This window comes from Petromyzon marinus, unplaced genomic scaffold, assembly GCF_048934315.1.
Source record: "Petromyzon marinus isolate PM22_M1 ecotype Great Lakes invasive population unplaced genomic scaffold, UKy_Petmar_22M1.pri1.0 PM_G_Scaffold_37, whole genome shotgun sequence".
Taxonomy (NCBI): Eukaryota; Metazoa; Chordata; class Hyperoartia; order Petromyzontiformes; family Petromyzontidae; genus Petromyzon; species Petromyzon marinus.
In genome coordinates, this window is record NW_027422950.1 from 1,088,827 (window position 1) to 1,107,088 (window position 18,262).

The window sequence follows — 18,262 nt, forward strand, 5'->3', positions numbered from 1 at the left end:
CGCTCGGGCATATCCACCGATCCCGCAAAGACGCAGTGTGTCAGCTCCTGGCCAGCCCCCACCTCGGTGGCTGAGGTCAGGAGTTTCATTGGATTTGCGTCTTATTACCGGCGGTTCGTCGCGGATTTCGCGACCATTGCTAAGCCCTTACACGCTCTGACGGCGAAGGGAGTGAAATTTCACTGGGGCCAGGAGGAGGAGGTCGCTTTTTGTTCCCTTCGCGACGCTCTCGTGCGGGCCCCTCCATTGAGCTACCCCGATTTTTCGGAACCCTTCCTGCTCGATACAGACGCCAGCAATACGGGCATTGGGGGTGTGCTCTCACAGGTGATCTGTGGTGTGGAACGCGTCGTGGCTTATGGCAGTAGGGTTTTGTCTCCGGCGGAACAGAGATACTGCGTCACGCGTCGGGAACTCTTGGCTATTGTATTTTTTATGCAACAGTATCGCCCATACCTGTACGGTCGGCATTTCACTGTCCGTACGGACCATGCGGCATTACAATATGCCTTGCGGGTGACACAGCCTTCGGGGCAATTGTCCCGATGGCTCGAAATTCTTCAGGATTATGATTTCACGACCACATATCGGAAGGGTGCTCGGCACACTAATGCGGATGCGCTGTCTCGCCTGCCGCCCGCCTCAGATTGCGCTTGTCTCAGGGGATCGGGGCGTTGTAAGCCGCCAGAGGATAGCCCCCCCTTAGATATCCCGGTTCTCGCTGCTGCCACTGAGGACCCCTTGCCTGAGGGTCCTGTCGGGGAGGGAGGTGCGGACTCCTTGCTGGGGTTGTCCGTTGCGGAATGGGGGCGCCTCCAGATGGAGGACGCATCCCTCCTCGCGTTGCGTCGTCGCGCAGGGGGTTCCGTGCGGGGGGTCGCGGGGATTGATTCGTACGGGCTGCTCCAGGGGCTCCTAATGCATTGGGATGGGAGGGCCTGCCGTCACAGGCTTGTGGTGCCATCCGCTTTGCGGGGTAAGGCCGTTTGGGCCGCACACGAACGACTTTTGCACCTGGGGACCCACAAGACCCTTGCCGTGCTCCAGCTGGATTTCTTCTGGCCGGGTATGGCAAGGGATGTGGATGACCTCCTGGGTGCATGCACTCAGTGCGCCCAACGAAAACCACCAGCGAAAGGCGCCTGCCCACCGCTACAATCTATCACGGTCTCTCGGGTTAACGAACTCGTTGCACTCGATATATTGGGGCCCTTCCCTGCGACCCCTAGGGGTAACAAGTACCTGCTGGTTGGCGTGGAATATTTCACCCGATGGCCTATGGCATGGCCTCTTGCTAACCAGTCAGCAGCAGCCGTTGCCGAGGCCTTTGTCCAGGGCTATGTCCTCGACAAGGGTGCTCCCGAACGGCTGCTGACTGACCAAGGGAAGAACTTCTCTGGCGTCCTTCTGCACGAGGTGTGTGCGCTTCTTGGTACAAAAAAGATTCGCACTTCCCCCTATCACCCACAAACCGATGGCATGGTGGAGCGGCTGCATAGGACGCTCACATCTTTGTTGTGTCACCAGGTGTGTGACTCCCAGACCGATTGGGACCTTCACATTCCGGGGGTTTTGGCCGCCTATAGAATGGCTCCTCACGCGGCAACCGGCTTCTCGCCGTTCTTTTTGATGTACGGTCGCGACGTTGACCCACCAATTGCGAATCAGCTCCGCGTCTCGGAAACCAGCAGAAAATCGAAATTGGCCGACCACGTTAAATTTAATATCCTGAGGTTGACCGAGGCGCGGGAGGCAGCGGCCCAAAACTCTTCCTCTCGGCAGAAGGCCAACGAGAGGTTGCGATCGCGCCAATCACGCACACATGCGTGGAAGCCAGGCGATCAAGCCTGGCTGCACTGCCCTCAGGTGCCGTTGGCGACCTCGGCGAAATTGTTGCGGCCTTGGAGGGGCCCTGTGGTTATTGTGAAGGTTATGCGGCCGCAGTGCGTTCGTATCCAGTGGGGGAAACGCCGCTGGTACGTACACCCCTCGCGTCTGAAGCCGTTTGTGGCGCCGCGCGTCCCTCCACCACATTACACAGGCCGAGCATGTGATGTCTCCGCTGACTCCCGGACGGCGTCTTCGTCACCTGCCCCTGATGCTTCGCTAACTGTTCCACCTTCAGGCGCCTCAAGAATGACGGCTTCCAGCGCGCCTGCGCCACCCGGTGGGGACGGAGTTTGCCCTTCCGGGGTGACGGAAGACGGTGCACCTGCACAGCCGGTGCCCACTGCCGGGCCGACCGGACCCTCCCCCTACGATGGACCCGCAAATTGGACTCGCGCCAAAATGCGCCGCTTGTTGTAAAAATGGTTCTTGTTACTCTTGTTGTTCACTGTTAAGTTTTCTTGCTGCGTTGATGGGGGGGGGGGGGGGGGTACAATGTATATGTGTATATAGTGTAATTTTGTATGGGTGGATTGGGTTATTTATTGGGGTGTTCGTTCTTATGAGGCACGCACGGGTGGGGGTTTGTTGTGTTTATTGTTCGAGTATTGTTGCAGCCGGGACGGCTGCGGGTTACACGGGAGGGGGTGATGTAGGGGTGCTATGGGGAATAAACACATGGCACGGGAAGGTGTGGTTCACCCACACCTTGGTGGCTACAACAACGTCCGCTAAGGCTCCAGTGGGTATAAAGTGCGGGGAGCCAGGGAGCTCGGGGCAGAGTGTGGGGCCCGAGGCTGAAGCAACCAGTGAAGAAAGAAGGCCAGCTAGGTGAGACCCTGGAACTCCTGTGACCGCTGCCCTTTTCAGGGCCGGCACAGCAAGCCAGTGGTGCGGCCCCAGAGCCCCAGAGTCAGAGTCCTTCTAAGGGCCGGTCTGGTCGGCGGGGTGCCGAGATCTGTGCCTAACCAGGGCCGGATCTGATAGCCTCCCTTAGAGCCCTACCAGGAGGAACTGGGAGCCTAGAGCTTAGGCTAGAGAGCCTGGGGTGTGTTCCTGAGTTATACGGGTGGAGGGGCCGCTACCCCTTCTAGTGTAACCCTTGTTAAGGTTTAAATAAATAGTGCTGCTTCTATTCTGCCGTCTCCGTGTCCTGGAACCCACTACACATTTATAAACAAATTTCTTACATCGACATGCTAATCTCTCACGATACAATGGCCACCCCCACTGCTTCGTCTATCAAGATTTCTCCGAGCTTACATTTACATGCAAATTTCATCTCTAGCCCCGCCCACTGACCCTTAGGCCACACCCATCTCAAACCGTCATAACTCCCTGCCTTAGCAGGTGAGAGCTGCTGATGACGATTGCTTGTGTTGCGATCGAAACGTCGTGATATTGTGATTTTTTAAAATTATTTTTTCTATCTACGTGGCTTTACCGAGAGACCCAAAGAATATTAATTCCTGCAGTCACGAAAGCTTTAAGTCAAGATCTGTTCTATACATGATATGTATAAGTTATTTACTTTAAAACAAGTGTTGTGGGGGTTACATGGCTTCTTTTCATGAATGTTGTCTTGAAAACAGATTCCACTGAGGAATTCCGGAATGTCATGGAGATCACGTGTCCCAGATGTAGTGGGAATTGAAGCATTCGGAGAGCACAGAAATGTAATCAAGTGTTATTTGCGGGGATTTATGGAGTGTGTTGATGGCTGCCTTAAACATCTAACGGGCTTAATATGAGTGCTAAAGCCTATTTTATATATGTAGTTATGTACTCTAGTTTTGGTCATCAGTGAGCATGCTACAACCAAGAAATCACTTGCGAGTGTTGTTTAAAAAGAGCCACAGATTACTTGAGAATTTGGTTCAATCATAAAAGGCTTCAATCTGGATTGTAATTTCCGAATCTCAGTGCTCTGGCGGCTCGGGCCATTATTATTATGAGAACCTTGACCACCTCAAGGATGAAGAGAGCTTTTGCGTTATGGCAGAATCAACAAACGTTCTCCCACACAGAGATGCACAGCGATGCAAAGGCCATTAGCTGAGACACCTTGAGATACCCAGTAAAAAAAAACCCAGCACATAAGACCTCTCGCGGCTGTAGCAGGCGATCGTTTGCTATTAATGCTCGTATCCCCACAGCACGGTTAAGGATCTGCATTATGCTCGCTAATTTAACGTGGATAAACAGAACGTGTTCCTTTGCTGGAGTCGAAAGGAGCTGTAACTGAACAACATAATTCCCCATGTGCTCACCCATAACCTTTACGCTTGTTTTTTTTATTCTTTTGTTAAACTGCCGGCTACGCCAACATTATTTTTTGAAATTGCCAATTAAAATGAAATGTCGGGGTTTTTCATTTTTTTATGAAACGTTTCCCTAGCATTTAAAATAGCGAGAGCCCTGGTTATATATTTTTGGTTCTTTCGGTAAAGTCACGTAGAAGGGAAACAATAAAATAATACAAATATAAAACAATAAAATTCTCCCTTCTACGTGACTTTACCGAAAGAACCAAGAATATGAATCCCTGCAGTCACGAAAGCTTTAAATCAAAAGCCCTGGTTATATTAGTTATGTTCTTTTTATCATTTCCGCCAAGCTGTGAATTTGGTTGTACGTCTCACTACGGTGAGTTTCTCGAGTTGAATTTTCAATGTGGTTTAGAATCAGGGCGTTGCACGAGATGTGCGTTTTTAAAAAAATCATTTCATATTGGCTTGAACTGTGAATGTTTGTTGTTTGTGGGTAATGACAGAGGATGGGATACTGTAGCTGTGGTACAAGTAATTGCTCTGGAATTAGTTTGTGGTAATTGAAATTGCACTGTGCATATCTCTAATATAATTCACTAATGAGCCATAATAATAATAAAAAATGACTGATTCTATAAACCAATAGGTTTATTAACCAATAGGTTTATGGAATTGTAACGCACTAAGTTATAATTTCTATTTTGTTTGGACCATGGGAACACGTGAGAGATACGAAAGAGAGGGTGGATGTATATTTTAAATGCAGCTCTCACAGCTGAGCCAAATGGGTTCATGTGTGTACGTGTATGTGTGTACGTGTATGTTTGTGTACGTGTGTGTGTATGTGTGGAAGCACATTTGCGTGGGAGTGTATGTCAGTGTGTATGTATGCATGCAGGGAGCGGTAGTGTCGCAGTTAGTACGATGCACTACGAACCCGCCGATTCGGGTGGTAGCCCGATGGCTTGCAAAGAACCTCTGTCTTGGAGAAGTCAATGTCATGTGAGCCTACTGAATTATAACAGTGATCTGCCACGGCCGAGGTGTTGGTTCTACCGTGTTTAAGGTCTGCTTTGTGTTCACGAATGCGGTCTGAGACATGTCGATTGGTTTCTCCAATGTAACTACTACCACAGAGGCAACTTAGTTTGTAGACACCAGGGTACTGTATGTCCGGAATCACATCTTTTACAGACAGAACCAGATCATGGATTTTATGTTATGTGTTGAAACAGACCTGGATCTTGTGTTTATTCAAGATTTTGGAGATCTTTTTTTGTGATCCTCGCAATGTAGGGTAAAGTAATGGTTTTGAAAGGCTTCTCAAGAGGGTCCTTCTTCATGGTTTGAGTGATAGCTTTGCGGATCGCATAGTCGGAGTAACCATTAGCCTTAAGAGCTTGGTGTACGTGCTTGAGTTCACTGCCTATGTGTTCCTGATCGGATATGCATTGGGCTCTATGGTGCAGAGTCTTGATGAGAGAATTCTTCTGTGATGGATGGTGGTGGGAATCCGGTTTCAGATAAGCATCCGTATGGGTAGCTTTGTGTGAGTAGCTTTGTGTGAGTAGTCTATTGGTCTATTGGTCTCTGTGTGAGTAGTCTATGGGTCTCCGTGTGAGTACTCTGTGGGTCTCTCTGTGAGTAGTCTATGGGTCTGTGTGTGAGTAGTCTATGGGTCTTTGTGTGGGTAGTCTGTAGGTCTCTGTGTGAGTAGTCTGTGGGTATATGTCAGTAGTCTATGGGTCTCTGTGTGAGTAGTCTATGGGTCTCCGTGTGAGTAGTCTGTGGGTCTCTCTGTAAGTAGTCTATGGGTCTCTGTGTGAGTAGTCTATGGGTCTCTGTGTGAGTAGTCTATGGGTCTCTGTGTGAATAGTGTGTGGGTCTCTGTGTGAGTCGTGTGTGGTTCTCTGTGTGAGTAATCTGTGGGTCTCTATGAGTAGTCTATGGGTCTCTATGAGTGGTGTATGGGTTTCTGTGTGGTCTCCCCGCCCAGGCCCTCCCGTGGGTGTCATGACGGAGGGTCAGGCCTCGGCGGCTATCGGCCAGAACGTGGCGCTGCTGCACTGCCACCTGCGGGGTGCGGCCGCGGTGACGTTGACGCAGGTGAATTGGCTGAAGGTCGCCGGCGGTGATGACGACGGAAGAGGGCCAGCTTGGCGGTGCTCAATCCACGACACAGCATGGCGTAGCCAAACTCTCCCCTCATGGGCCGTGGCGACTTCTCGCTGGAGCTGCTGGACGTGCGGCACGGCGACGGGGGCCTCTTCCTCTGCCACGTGGCCACCTTCCCCGCCGGCAACTTCGAGGGAAGCGTCAACCTCTCCGTCGTCGGTGAGAATCGGCGCTCTCCATTGTCTCTCTTCGCCGGCACTGTGGCCACAACTTTGCCACAACTTTTTTCGTCGGACGAATAAAGTTGTGGCAAAATTGTTGTTGCGGTCGTTGTTGTTGTGGTCGTTGTGCCACACAGAGAAGCCGACGGTGGCATCGGCGTCAGCGGCGTTTACGGCCGGCCTGGTCTGCCGGGCCCCCCGGCCCGGTCAGGCCGGCAGGTCCTGCTGGGCCAGTCGTCACCGTGGGCCTCGCCCTCGCGGCAGCGCTGCTCTACCGCCGCCGGCTCCAAGTGGCCGCGTGAGTCGCCCACATCGTCACCTTCCCCGCCACCTCACCTCCTCGCTGAGCCTCTCACCTTTAACCACCGCGGCAAGTGCACCACCCCCTTCCGCTGCCCGCTTCCCCGCTCGTCCCGATGTCACTGGAATGTCGCTCGAACGTCAGCGGCGCCCCCCGCGGGCTTCCTCGTGCGACGAATCACTGCTGTGCATCCCGCCCACCCCCCCCCCCCCCCCCGGCGCGTGTGTAGGGAAGAGGCCCGTGCCTCCCGCAAGCCACCACCAAGTGGCAAGGAGGACGACCGTGGCCACGTGAGTGGGGGGAGGGGGGCGCGCGGGATCGGAGCACGCGAGATCGGAGCAAGCGGGATCGGAGCACGCGGGATCGGAGCACGCGGGATCGGAGCAAGCGGGATCGGAGCACGCGGGATCGGAGCACGTGGGATCGGAGTACGCGGGATCGGAGAAAGTGGGATTGGAGCACTCGCTGCTCGTGCGTGTTGTGATGATGCTCCGTAGGTTTGCGACAACGACCACGACGTTGACAACGTCGACGACAAGGAGGAGGGAGAAGAGGAGCGGCGGGGGATGCTGTCCCCCGAGGAGAGACAGTGCGCCAAGTTGCCGGGGAGCGGCGCCACGGGTGGCCTCACGAGCAGACGAGCCCCGTGTACGACGAGCTGGCCCCTAGCGGAGACATTTTCACACCTGATGATGATTGCTTGTGTTGCAGTCAAAACGTCGTGAGAATTTTATTGTTTTATATTTTTATTATTTTATTGTTTCCCTTCTACATGACTTTACCGAAAGAACCAAGAATATCATCAACATCATCAATATCATCATCGTCATCAACATCATGAACATCAATATCATCGTCATCAACATCATCATCGTCATCATCAACGTCATCAATGTCATCAACATCATCAACATCATCAACTTCACCAACATCATCAACACGACATCATAATCATTCTGCTGGTCTAGCCTAAGGGGGCACCCCCAGAGTAAGATGGCGTTTTTGTCAACCTGAGTAAGATGGCGTTTTTGTTAACCTGAGTAAGATGGCGTTTTTGTTAACCTGAGTAAGATGGCGTCTTTATTAACCTGAGTAAGATGACGTCACGGTGAATGTTGGCTCTCGGCTGAGGATAAATAGGCGGTACTTTAGGCCATGCCCTTCATTGGACGAGGAGAGTTTGCTTGAAAATTTTAGCTATAAAATATAATCTTTAGCCATCCTTGTTATTAAAATAATCATTGATGCGTTTATGTTTTATAAAATGTATTTGATGTTCGTGAACTTGTAACAGTAGTTAACTCTTGAATTTTTGTAAATATTTTAACATCAATTAAAACATGAATAGTGAGTCCAACTGAGTGGCAGATGTTGTCTTTAGGAGCAACACTTTCATTAAACTATTAACACAACATACCCTAGGGTGGTGACCACCCGACTAACAACGCTACGGCGAACCACCCATATAGGTTTGCGATCGCGTTCCGTACCACGAGCTGGGTCCCGTACCACTTGGCTGGAGGCTTCTTTAGCTTGACGTGGATCTCCTGCCTCTCCAACAGTAAGAACCCCGCGCTCCTCTCAGGGGAACCCCCTTATATTGGGCAGGGCTGGGGCTGCCTCCGCCTCTCTCTCGCCCTTACCCGAAGGCTCTCGAAAGCTCTTCCCGGACCATGTGACCACCTACTGGCCCCCTCCACTGGTGGCCCCCCTCCAGTATCATCCGGTCACGTGTCCCCAAGTCAGCCAGAGTATCACCACCGATCGTAACCTTGGCTGACTCTCGCTCCCTCAACGGGAGCCCGCACCGCACGCCGTGCGTGGTGTCCCCATGCTTAACCAGCGCTCGCCCAAGCCCCCACTAGGGCTGGTACTACACCCCGTATCTGTGGTGTCCACAACAACAATGTAACATCTGCCGTGGCCTCGCAGGCTCGGCACCACACAGCGATATTCTCAGTCACTACACAGGTAACATTCATGGTATGAGACGTATTCCCTAAGGATTTTTAAGACGGAGAGATATTTATATGGGGAGTTGGGGGGGGGGGACAATCGTGACGCTAGCACGTTGATGTTAGAGGTTTGATATTTGTGTGTACACTTATTTGTTAATGGTTTAATAATAAATAGTTATTGGCAGTTTGCAGTGTTAATATTGTTAAACTCACCTTTTGCCCGTCCAAGGACAGGTGTATTGCAGTAAATCTGAAACATACAAGCGAAAGGCATATCGCGGCGTCTTATTAATTGCATCAATTCGTGTGCAATTTGTGAGGCCGCAGTGACACAGACCTGTTTCACGTCAAGGTTATAATCCCTTGTTTATCGTGACCACCTTTTTACTTTGATGTCTCAACAACAACGTTACGGAGATCGCGTGATGTGATGAGGGTTCTGCCTTTGTAGTGAGGGTTGTAAGTTGACGCTGAGGAGGGATGAGGCGTCTCCCCCCCCCCCCCCCCCCCATGTGGAGTGACGTCAGCTGCTCGTGACTTTACCTATCCACGTGATTTTAACGAGAGACCCAACAATGTCGTTGATGCCGTCGTCACCAAAGTTTTAAGTCGACATTTATCGTCGGTATGTTTGGCTGCCACAATTGAGGCCTATATGCTTATTGGTTGCTTACAGTTCGGGATGAACTTTCATCTTAAGGCCTCGATCTGCTCGGCAATGTATCGTCACATTCCCGAACACAGCACGAGGTTGAGTTTCCTTACTGGGCCAACTAATCGCTCGGATGTGGACAAAGCAGTCGCAGGTGGTGACTATGACGAAGTCGCGTGATTTTCGAGAGCATTTCAATTGCAAGATTGATCTCCGTTATGTGTGTGTGTGTGGGACCCGGGTTTATGTTTGAGTCTCTAAGGCAGGGGTGGGGAACGTTCGGCCCGTGGGCCGCATGAGGCCCGCAAAATCATTTGGGTCTGGCCCTGCCAAGGCAACCGCAGGCTGGACTCAAAATTAAATACATCTAGGAGCAAACCTGGAAAAGCAGTTGCGAGTAGCAGCAACATCAATACCAGCTAACATCATCACACGCCTCACCAAAGAGAAGCAGTCCCAGCCATCGCATTATGGGCAAGTTAATAAAATGTATGACCAAATATGACGGGCAAATTTTTAAGTGGATGATTTTGTATGGCACGCGAAAAATGTTATATAAATATCCAAATGGCCCTTGGCAGAAAAAAGGTTCCTCACCCTTGCTCTAAGGCTTCCAGTGATTTCTTTTCAACCGACATTGCTTCAAGGAAGGCAAGAGGGCAGCTTTACAAGAGGCACTTAGCATAACAAGCTGCAACAATAACCTGCTATACCAGCTGGGTTGTGATGAGTGTTGTCATGGTGTCATTGTGCATGGTACGATACCAGTTCTCGCTTTTAGGTACGACGATTGTCGCGATATATGAACGTTCCGTCAAGGGAGACTATCAGAAACCACAGACTCGGTATTGATATCCGTTATTAACGTTTTAATGTTCGGTTTTGTACGACTGCAACAGACGTCAAAAAAACTTTACCATCAAAATATGCGAAATGTATAAACACTTGAACACGTGGTAGTAGTAGGAAGCTTTTGCGACCAATTTTATCCATGAGGGGGTTTTTTGGGGGGGGTTAGATCACTTAAATGTCGTGAAACCCGCCACTACCCGACAGCCAATGAGGAAGGTTTGTCACGTGAACAAGACGTGCCATTTCGTTACGAGTGCAGCATGACACCGGTTGTGTGTTGGGGAGCCAAATCTGGCTGTCGCCTGATGATGCCGGCTGTAATTACTGGTGAAACAGCGTCCTCAAATAGTAAATGTTGTGGATTTACCCTCAAACTCACCGGTGTGCTGTACTATTAAAGAATTAGCCACGTTCTAATTACCCTCAAACACACTGGTGTGCTGTACTAGTAAAGAATTGGCCACGTTCTATTTACCCTCAAACGCACCGGTGTGCTGTACTAGTAAAGAATTGGCCACGTTCTATTTACCCTCAAACACACCGGTGTGCTGTACTAGTTTTGAGGTGCAACTGACGACACGGACACGGTTCTTTAGTAGGGGCTGATGCCAAGGTTTATTAAGGGCTACTGCCGGTAACTTATTAAAGGCTTACGCCCAACAGGTGACAACCCTAATATCTCCCCAGGGGAAAGGGTACTGGGAGGTCCCCAGCTCCCCACAGGCTATACGTGATCTCCCCCCCCCAGCACCGACTGAGGGATCACCCAACTCGGTCGGCCGAGTGAAGTATCACACTCGCCTGGCGCTGATTCCCCCTACCCTGGATCCCGACCCCCCAACTCTCTCCGTTCCTGGCCCTTCACGACGACCCCCTCTACGTCACGGGTTCCCCCTTATATACCCCCCATAACTTCTGACGTCATCCCTTTTCACCCCCCTGCGTGACATGACGTCCTCCACTACTCCTCTACATTACCCCCCCCCCCCCGTGAAAAAAACCCAGCCGACCCATCTGCAACAATTATGCGAACCCCAAGGACGCATGCGTATAGAGACAACCCCGGCTGCTAGTAGAACACAACACTAGGGCAGCACGGGATCAGAAAAGTCTGGACAGTCACCACCCGGCAACGTAAGTGGCGACATGGCAGGGGATCGAAGTAGACGACTTCGCGGGCCGTCAGTGTATGCGCACGCCCCTTGAGTGCGTGCCCGCCGCCTGCCCGCTCCCCCATGTGTTGTCGGCCGCCTGAGGCAACGGTGCGCCGGCCAAAGCCGAGCCAGCCGGCACGTAGCCGAGCTGAGGCGTCGCCGGCGGCACCACTGGCAGGGGCTCAGCTGGCGCCTCTAACGGCGGCCCACTGATCCCTGTGGCGTCGGTGTCTGAACCGGGCGGTGGCCTGGAGGCCGGGTCGCCGCCGGGACACCCCCCAGACGGCCCGCTGTTGGCGGCGTCACTGTCGGTGGCTCTGCGGGCATACACAAGGGCAGGACATCGCTCGCATTTCCACAACCCCCGCGGCCCGGCTCGTCGGACACAGCAATCGCCGACCGCTCCAAAAATGGGGATGAATCAGGGAGCCCCGGTGGCATCACCCGCTTGAGCCGCGACGGGTGCACAGTCCAGTGACGACGGCCCCACCGGATACGGACACATTGCGAACGGCGGACCTCCGCGACCTCGACAGGGCCCTGCCATGGGCGATGTAATTTAGGAGACGTACCCACCGGCACTTGGGGGCAGTGCAGCCACGCCAACTGGCCCTTTTCCCACGGGCGGCCGACAGCCTGGTGTTTGGGCAGACGCTCGGAGGCCGCCTGTCGGCTGGCCGAATTATCTAACGCCGCCTACTGCGCCTCGCGCAGCTGATCGAGCGCGATCCTCATCTGGATGGGAACAGGCAAACCCTTTTTGGCAGGCCCGAGGTCCAGTTGGACGTGCATCAGGGGTTCGGGTTCTCTCCCATACATGAGGCAAAATGGTGAGAACCCCGTCGAGGCATGAGGAGCTAACCTGTACGCAGCCAGCACCCCCGGGATGAACAGGTCCCAGTCCGATTGGGACGTGCTCACATGATGACACAGCATGGACGTGAGTGTGCGGTTTAATCGCTCTACCATCCCGTCGGACTGGGGGTGGTAGGGCGAGGTGCGGACCTTCGTCCCAAGGAGGTTACAGACCTCCTTGAGCAAACGGGAAGAAAAATTCTGCCCCTGATCCGTCAAGAGCTGTTCTGGCGCCCTTTGTCAAGGACGTACCCCTGAACAAACGCCTCAGTGATGGACGAGGCCGATTGGTCCACCAGAGGCCACGCCATAGGCCAACGTGTGAGATATTCCACGCCCACCAAGAGGTACCTATGGCCCCGTTGGGATGCAGGGAATGGCCCCAGAATGTCGAGTGCCACGAGCTCATTGACATGAGAAACCCGGATGGACTGCAGCGGCGCCCGATCCTGACCAACAGGGGCCTTCCGCCGCGCACAGTCGTGGCAACCTTTCAAAATCAGAGCCACATTATCCTCCACACCCAGCCAATAGTAATCCCGTTTAAGGGTCAACAAGGTCTTATGGTAGCCGAAGTGCATAAGTTTCTCATGAATGACCAGGGTCAATTTTCCTCGTAAGCCAATGGGCACCACCACACAATAGCGTTCCAACTGGGCATCCCAACGCATGAAGAGGCCGTCATGTACGACGATCACCGGGGCCACCGACGGAGCCGAGCTACGGGCCTTTGACCCAACCCGGCGTCGCAGCCTCAGCAGAGAGGAATCCTCCATCTGCAACTTGGAGCATACCTCCCGGGGGAGTCCCAGGCCAAAATCAACAGGCAATGCAATGCCACACCCGGAGGGGGTGCCGCTTCGGCCGATGCGACCAACTGGGCCGCAGTGTTCACTGGGGCCTTACAGCGGCTGGAACCCAGGGCACAAGCGCACCCGCTGTCCGGGGGCAGCCTGGAAAGGCCGTCTGCATTCCCATGCCGAGTCCCCTTCCTATGGATGACATCGAAGGGGTACTCCTGGAGCGCCTCGAGCCAGTGGGACAGCTGACCCGAGGGCTGGTCAATTCACAGGGAATACTGCAGGGCTGCATGGTCAGTCCGGACGGTGAACCGGCGATCATACAAATACGGCCGGTACAGCTGGACAAAAAAAACAAAAGCCAGCAGCTCCCTCCTGGTGACGCAGTACCGCTGCTCACTGGGAGACAATAGGCCACCACCTGTTCCACCCCATCGATCACCTGGGCCAAGACGGCTCCAATGCCCGTGTTACTGGCGTCGGTGTCAAGAAAGGTTTAGAGAAATCGGGATACCCCAAGGGCGGCGCATCCGCCAGGGCCGTGCGAAGCGCCATAAAGGCGTTTTCCTCCTCCATCCCCCAGCGAAATTTTGTACCTTTGGCCGAAAGTGTGTGCAGTGGCTTCGCAAGTCGCAAAATCGCGAACGAAACCGACGATAGTATGATGCTAAGCCGGTTCCGGCGTCGCGCCAACAATGGCGGCCGGTTCCTGCATTGCAGCGACACTGGCGGCTGGATCCGGCGGCGCATAAAAAATGGCGCCCGATTGCTGCGGCGCACCTGGCGGCGCGTTGGCGGGAATTATGGTTTTGGCGGGATTCGCGATGTCGGCGATCCCGCGGTTTTGGCGAAAATCACCGCCCGCCGAGTGTACGCGGTCCCCCACCTCTGCCAAAGCGACGGCGAGCTGCGCCATCGTGAGCTGCAGCGTCTCCAGCCTGGCCGCGATGGCGCACCACTCGTCCGACGGCGGCGCGGCAGCTCCCCCGACCGCCGCCTCTTCTGGCCCCGACTGGACCATCTCCACGGGGAACATCACCGGGCCCCCGGTCTCCGGGATCGTCGCCAGCTCGCCGACGTCCTTGTCGCCCTGGTGCACCCTAGGCGTAGTCTTTCGTTTCGCGCTGGATCTAGGCATTGTGGCGCGGAACGAAACCACTTCTGGCACCAGTTGTTGAGGTGCAACTGACGACACGGACACGGTTCTTTAGTAGTGGCTGATACCAAGGTTTATTAAGGGCTACTGCCGGTAACTTATTAAAGGCTTACGCCCAACAGGTGACAACCCTAATATCTCCCCAGGGGAAAGGGTACTGGGAGGCCCCTAGCTCCATCCAGGCTATACGTGATCTCCCCCCCGCAGCACCAACCGAGGGATCACCCAACTCGGTCGGCCGGGTGAAGTATCACACTCGCCTGGCGCTGATTCCCCCTAACCTGGATCCCGACTCCCCAACTCTCTCCGTTCCTGGCCCTTCGCGACAACCCCCTCTACGTCACGGGTTCCCCCTTATATATCCCCCGTAACTTCTGGCATCATCCCTTTTCACCCCCCTGAGTGACATGACGTCCTCCACTACTCCTCTACACTAGGAAAGAATTGGCCACGTCTATTTACCCTCAAACAAATCGGTGTGCTGTACTAGTAAAGAATTGGCCACGTCTATTTACTCTCAAACACATTGGTGTGCTGTACTAATAAAGAATTGGCCACGTTCTATTTACCCTCAAACGCACCGGTGTGCTGTACTAGTAAGGAATTGGCCACGTTCTATTTACCCTCAAACATACCGGTGTGCTGTACTAGTAAGGAATTGGCCACGTTCTATTTACATGACACCATACCAATTGGTTGGCGGGTTTAACGACACTTATATTGAAGTGATCTCACCCAGAAAATAAAACCGTATGGATATATAACTGTCTTGGTACGAAGCGTACCAAATGCCACTAGGTTTGTATTTAAATTCTAGTATGCATTATCTCCACAAGGGTGCACACACACACATACATTGTACCCAGGTTCAATGAAATCTTATCGCAAAGAGAAACATACTCTTTGGTTCTTTTTGTAAAGTCACGTAGGTAATAAAATAAAATAAATCACGACGTTTCGATTGCAACACAAGCAATCATCATCATCAGGTTGGAAAACCATGCATCGTTAGCCCAATTAGATATTAGACGACAAACTGATTCATCTTCATCGCACTTGTGGTGGTCAAGTGACTGATAGGCGTGACCAGGTTGTGATTCGCCGTGGACGTTGATTTATTGGAGACGTTATCGGAGCCATTGGTGATGATGGCTTCTGCCTTTTGGCAGTACAGGATTCGCTGCAAAGTGGCGACCATCTCTTTGTCCCGAATCGAGTAGATGATGGGGTTCATGGCGGAGTTGAGCTCCGCTATGAGCAAGAAGTACTTATCAAAGGCCAGGACATTGCAGTCCGAGCAGAACGAATCCAGCAGCAGAATCACCAGGCCTGGCGTCCAGCACACGATGAAGGCTCCTGAGAGGCGACGGCACGAGACACACGAGTCAGGCATTTTGATAGCAACGTGTGGAACAAGATCAGCGTTGTTCCCTGAAACCCGTGGAAGGTCAAGGCACAACCCTGCAATGGCTTGCTCCACGACTGCTGCAAGGAGGGCCCCTCCACTAGAGGAGAACTGTGGAGAGGCCCTTTAGAGGGTTCTTTTCCCACCTGCTTTTCCACCGTTGGCCAGACGAGGAACCACACTTTACCTCGCTACACCCAGACCTGCCGATCGACAAACTGTGGCTAGACCCCTACGTACTGCCGGGTGGACAGAGGCGGTGGGGGGGGGAGATAAAAAAAAACTTTGCCCCGTTGTTTCAACCGCTGTGCTAGAATAGTCGTCGTACGAATGATAATTCGCAGGCCTTCGTCAATCCTCTGCGTACTTCAACCTAGCCGGTGCAGTTTGGTGAAACGACTGGGGAGGTGCCGCACCTGGTGCCGATAACGACTCGCCACCGTTAGCCGTGGTTCGAAATCGAACAGCAGTCGCTGGGTTCATAGCGCCAGTACGCTAACCACTGGGCCACTGTTTCCCCTGAAGCTGTTCGGCATGCGATATGAGCCATGAATGTTGCCCACAACCAAAATCACCCAGAGAACATTCACCAAATCCGATCAGAAGCTGAGCAGAGTGTTGAGCCAAGACGGTGCTTGGTTAGGCGACTGTCACGCACGTCAGATTGATGTAGCCTGCCCCAGAGGCTACATGGTGGCCAGTGCAACAATCTCCATTGTTGTACTACACTTTCTATGCTCCCACGTCTATTTACCCCACCTTTACACAACCCACACTACAAAATGACTCCCTACACATGCACCGGATCGACACAAGGGGCTGTACACACACACACACGCTCGAAGACGAATGTGAATCGTGTTGTCGAATATGAGCACCTGCTGCCCAGACCTACAACACTTACCCAACATGATGGTGACCGTTATGAGCAAGCTCATGGTGGCCTTTTTCCTCTGGGTGGACCTGGAGGTATTCTGCGGCACGGGTATCGTGTTTCTCCACACGTGCACGAAGATGTGACTGTAGAGTCCCACCATGATCAGGAATGTGGAGAGATTGGAGCCGGCCCAGAAGATGACGTAGCTGGTGCTGTACAGGGGCGCCATGGTGGAGCACGTGCTGATGTTGCAGATGCAGTTCCAGCCCATGCTGGGAATGGCACCGGTGATGATGGACATGAGCCAGATGATCGCAATGACGACCGCGACGCGCCGCTCGCTCATCCGCGAATGCATCTGCATCCGGAACACCGTGATGTGCCGCTCTATGGCTATGGCCAGAAGGCTGGCAACGGAGGCCGTGAGGCTCGTGTTGATCAGCCCCTGGCGTAGCATCCAGGTCGGCAGCGACAGCTTGTGAGTGTTGGGTCCCGTGTTGAACATCAGGTAGACGTACGCCGCTCCCGCAAAGAAATCCGCCACGGCCAGTTGGCCATGAGGAAGTAGATGGGGTGGTGGCGTTTCTTGTTGATGTATACGGCGAGCATGACGAGGACGTTGGCCAGCATGATGAAGAGGCACATGGTGATGCCGAGCACCATGACCAGCACGCTGGTGACAGACCACTCGTCGTACAGTGGCCTTTTGATGTTGTTGTAGAAGAAGGTGATCGTCTCATTGTGGTGGCAGCTGCCGTCCATCTCGTTCTCGCGTTTTGTTTCCCACGCCGACACCCACCTGCAAAGCGAAGATTCATTAAAGTTAAGAGAAACGTTACACTCTTGTCCCGAACCAAATGTTTTTAAATGGACCGATTTATATTAAAAAAAGGCGAATTGAGTATTGTTTTTTGCCGTGTAGTCAAGTTACAAGGTAATTTATGAGGCGGCTATATTGTGCTATGATAGACGACTGTTGCCTGAAACATCGCCTGTTAGATGTTTTTTCCGTTTTTAAGGTCCACGGTGTTATTGTGACCCACTACAGCCTATACAGTATACAGTGTTTACACACAGTATACACTACAGAATAATAGTATATATACATACTGTGTACACTACAGTATACACTACAGCCTATATATATACACGTGTACCAAGGCCGTGTGAGTCTGTGGGTCTCTGTGTGAGTGTGTGGGTCTATGTGTGAGTCTGTGGGGCTCTGTGAGTCTTTGTGTGAGCCTGTGGATCCTTGTATGAGTCGGTGGGTCTCTGTGTGAGTCTGTGGGTCTCTGTGTGAATGTGTGGGTCTCTTTGTGTGTGGGTCTCTGTACGAGTCTCTAGGTCTCTGTGTGAGTGTGTGATGTTTTTGTGTGAGTCTCCGGGTCTCTGTGTGAGTCTCTGTGTGAGTCTGTGGGTCTCTGTGTGAGTCTGTGGGTCTCTGTGTGAGTCTGTGGGTTCGTGTAAGTCTCTGTGTGAGTGTGCGGGTCTCTGTGTGAGTCTTTGTGTGAGTCTGTGGATCCATGTGTGCGTCTGTGGGTCTCTGTGTGAGTCTGTGGGTCTCTGTGTCAATGTGTGGGACTCTGTGTGTGTGGGTCTCTGTACGAGTGTGTTGGTCTCTGTGTGAGTGTGTGGTGTTTTTGTGTGAGTCTCCGGGTCTCTGTGTGAGTCTCTGTGTGAGTCTGTGGGTCTCTGTGTGAGTCTGTAGGTACTCTGTGTGAGTCTGTGGATCTCTATGTGAGTCTGTGGGTCTCTGTGT

At 52.8% G+C, this 18,262-nt stretch overlaps 1 pseudogene; it reads right to left on the minus strand.

The window, feature by feature from the left end:
- Nucleotides 1-14,294: 14,294 nt before the first annotated feature.
- Nucleotides 14,295-17,295, minus strand: LOC142915925 (lysophosphatidic acid receptor 1-A-like; annotated as a pseudogene).
- Nucleotides 17,296-18,262: the final 967 nt, after the last annotated feature.